Source organism: Mastomys coucha, chromosome X (genome assembly GCF_008632895.1).
Source record: "Mastomys coucha isolate ucsf_1 chromosome X, UCSF_Mcou_1, whole genome shotgun sequence".
Lineage (NCBI taxonomy): Eukaryota > Metazoa > Chordata > Mammalia > Rodentia > Muridae > Mastomys > Mastomys coucha.
In genome coordinates, this window is record NC_045030.1 from 13,188,375 (window position 1) to 13,192,314 (window position 3,940).

The 3,940-nt window shown below is 43.7% G+C and overlaps 1 non-coding gene across 1 annotated transcript; it reads right to left on the reverse strand.

The window, feature by feature from the left end:
* Window positions 1–3,389: 3,389 nt before the first annotated feature.
* On the reverse strand, window positions 3,390–3,533 carry LOC116096183. Its single transcript, XR_004120882.1, has one exon. It is a non-coding gene; the product is annotated as a small nucleolar RNA SNORA48 (small nucleolar RNA).
* Window positions 3,534–3,940: the final 407 nt, after the last annotated feature.

Below are 3,940 nucleotides of genomic sequence, written 5' to 3' on the forward strand. Positions count from 1 at the left end.
GTGTCATGGAGACAGCAGATAATTTGGGTTTAATTTTGCTAGGGTTCTGAGAGGCATGAGAGATATGATCCATCAGTGTGCAACAGATCTCCAGTGATGTCCTGAGAATAATTTGGGGTCTGAGACTTGTTGGAGGAGTTAAGGGATTGTGTTTGGAGTCTGAGATACAAGTTCCACAGGACAAATTAGATGATAAAGGTAATATGTCTAGTTGTGATGGGGATTTCGCCCAGTAATAATGGTGGAAAGGTTAAACAGAGAGTGGGATATTTACTTCATCAGAGTCAGACAAATAAGTTTCAACAGATGAATAGAACACATTGAAAAGGATTTGTGAAGCAGGCACAGGTCAAGGTAGGTACACATATCAAGATGCCTCCCATTTAGGAAATACCAAAACCAGTAGCTAAGATCATGAACCCATAGATTTAGTTGCCCCTTGAGGTCCTTTTAAAGAAATACAAACCCTTGCTTGATTTGCTGTTCCAAGAAGACTCTCTTGTATCTCTAGTACTCTTTCAAAAAATAGTATTTATTTTGGAAAGGCAAACCTACTTGGGAATACTTTAAATTTTGATAGCTATTGAAGTTCTTGACAAGCCCTGATAATGTCCCTTTGAAATGGGATGAATTTGGTCACCCAAATATTAGTAATTACTTGATTGCTGAACTGTAGTTTTCTGTTGGGTATCAAAGACCTCATAGATAGCCAAAAATAACTATGTATATTGTCAAAGGCAGTCAAGACTTAGCTCCATAGAGGTTACTGTTGAGCTTATGAGGAACACTTTGTCTCCTTTATGTTTTCACCAGCTGTGTTTGTCATCTGCAGGGATGGCTCAAGGTCTTGCTGAAAACATGGCTGCCCTTGATAGCATAAGAGGAATTCTCAGCCCTTCTTGACTTTTTTTTGAGGTAATATGCAATGGTTAGAGACCAATCTCTGGGACCTCCGTGGCCTCTAATCCAGAGGATAGATGACTAGGTGGAAAACTGAAGTTTCAGAACCCTTTGAGAGAGTCTTTGTTATTCCCTAGACCCTGGTTAACTTTGGGGTCACATGTTAAAATATTGGCTGTTCTTTTAGCCCTCTCAGCCTCATTGGTTCAGGACTTCAAGCTTCACCAAGCTTTTGATGTTGAACATGAAAACAAATTTCATCAAGTTAAAAGAGGCAGCCAAGGGTTTTCATTTTCACTTTTGTATACATTTAGACAAAGCTTGGAAGAAAACAAATAGATCTTTAAACAAACCTCAATTTTGTTAAGACTAGATTTACTAAACAGTTAAAAAATCTGGCAAATGATAATAAAATATGATGATCTTTTAAAATACAAAAGAATTTGTTCTTTAAGGCAGTTCTTATAATGTTTTCAAAAGCACACCAATCTTAACAGAAGTTTTGGAGGTTTATTTAAACATATTTTACTTTTATATAAGTTTACTGAAATTTGACTTTAGGAATTTTGAGAGCTTATAATCCCCTTACATATAACATCTTTTAAAAACTTTTTATTGATTCTTTGTGAGTTTCATATCATGCACCACAGTCCCACTCATCTCCCAATCCCCTTATAGCTGCCCTTTGCTCTTGCAACCTCCCCCACAAAGTAAAACACACAAGCAAGCAAGCAAAGAAAGAACAACAAAGATAAAGCACAGAATTTTGTGGAAGCTGTAGTATGTCACAGTGTGTCCCATAGTTTATCCCTCTGCCCACATATCTTCACTTCATTGCAATGAGTCATTGGTCTTAGCTTGAGATGTCTGGCTTCTGTGACACCATCAATATTGGATCCTTATCAGGACTTCTCCCAGTTATCCTGTTGTTGCCCTATGTCATGGAGATCCCACAGCTTTGGAACAGGGCTGGTCCTTTCTCTACCAATTGTTGGCAGGTGGACCAATTCAAAGCCCTAGATATGGGCCTGGGAGGTGACTGAACTGATTAGACTTTATCTGAACCACTACAACAAGCTCTCTAGCCATGCTCTGGCTAGGCTACCCAATGCTACCAGCCATCAGAAGGAGGTAGGGTCAACTGTCCCACTCTCATCCCCTCAGGGATGGCTCACCTGCATCCACACCTCTAGAACCAGCTCCAATGTGCTACTCAGTCAAGGTTCATGGACCACTCTCCCAAGTTCTAGAGCCTGAGAGGAGAAATCTCACCTATGCCTTCATTGTACTCTGTATTGCCCAGGTGAGGTGAAGGGCCCTCTGTCCAGAGAGCTATAGCCAGTGAGGGGGCAGGGCTAGCTGTCTTCTGGCTACTATAGGTGGTGAGAGGGAAAGAAGAGGACATCACCCCAGATAAATGGTAGAGCCAGATGTCCTGTACTCTTGCCCTCTGTGGTGGCTCACCCACATTCCCTCAACCACAGTCAGCCCTACTGTGCAATCCAGGCCAGGTGCAGCTCTCTTGAGAGCTGCAGCCAGCAAGGGACAGGGACAGTTCTCCTGCTTTCATGACCACCTGGGGCCAGTTCTCCTGACTTCTGCTTGCACCCACTCACATCACCTCATGACAGATGAGTGGAAGGATCAGCCCTCCCAAGCTCTAGCCCTTGGGGCTGGCTCACCTGTGCTCTCCCCCAACACATACCACCACCAGGGTGAGCTCAGCTGTGCTCTCCAGATGAGGTGCATGGCCCACTCCCTGGAGTGCTGAAGCTGGTTAGGGGCAGAACTAGCTCTCCTGAGTTCATGACCCTGTGGGCAGCTTCCCCAACTATTGGAGGTGGCAGGGGGCAGCATCACCTCTACACTTGTGTCACCCCACAGCAGACAACTGGCAGGGTCAGCTCTCCTTTACTCACACACTTGAGAGTGACTTCCCTATACCCCAACCGCAACCAGAACCAGTTTTGCTATGCTGCCTGGGAGAGATGCAAGGCCTGCTCTCAGGGACAATTCTAGGTTCTCTAGTGATAATATGAGCCATGGACATGAACACCAACCACTGATGGTATATAGTCATGGACTCATGGTCCTCACTGGCAGCTCTGGCTATGACCTCACCATGGTCTCAGGTAGCGGGGCTGGCCACTCACAACAGGCCTCCACCTTCAAGTCTCCATTTCCATCTCTCTTTTTGATGCTCAAGTTGTACCACTTCTCTTTCTCTACCACCTGACCACCACATACACACACATTTTGTTGGCTCCCACTATAGGTTGATCACATGCATCACAGGCTCCTGGGTGACATCCTCCATCTGTGTGGTGTGGCAGCAAGCAGGTGTCTATGGCCTGGTCTATCTATGCCATGCATTGGAGAGCAGGTCTGTGGAAGGCATGGTTGCCCACAGGTCTCTGTCCATCTTCTTCTTCCTGTAGTGTGCTGCCTAGATTTGATTTGATTTGATTTGATTTGATTTGATTTGATTTTTATGAGTCTTAGACATAAAATAGCTTTACCCATCAAGCCAGGCATCAAGCTAGTATAAACAATGGACTGCTTTCTTCTCTGCCCCTGACTGATATATGAACACTACCACCCACAAGAAGTCTCTTTGCCTATTTCCAGGGAGACACATATAACATCTTTGTATGTGCATATGTGAATATATGTACGTATTTGCTCTTAGATGTCGAGCCTGGAGGTTGTCATCAAGTATCTTCCTTGTTTCCTCTCTCCTTTATTTTTTGAGACAAAGATTCTCACTGAACCTAGAGCTCTTCAGTTTGCTTAGACTGTATGCCAAAGATCTCCACTAATCTGCCTGTCTCCTCCCTCCCAACCAAATGCTAGCATCACATTAACTCTGGGGATGTGAACGCAAGTCTTCACAGTTGTGTGGCAAGCACTTTACCAATCTGATCCATCTCCCTAGCTAAACAGCTTTAGCTTTTACCTTTTTAGCTCTCCTGTCCTATTTTTATTCTGGAAAATCTAGTTCTTTTATCTTGGTACAAAAATCTCATTTTACCATATAAAA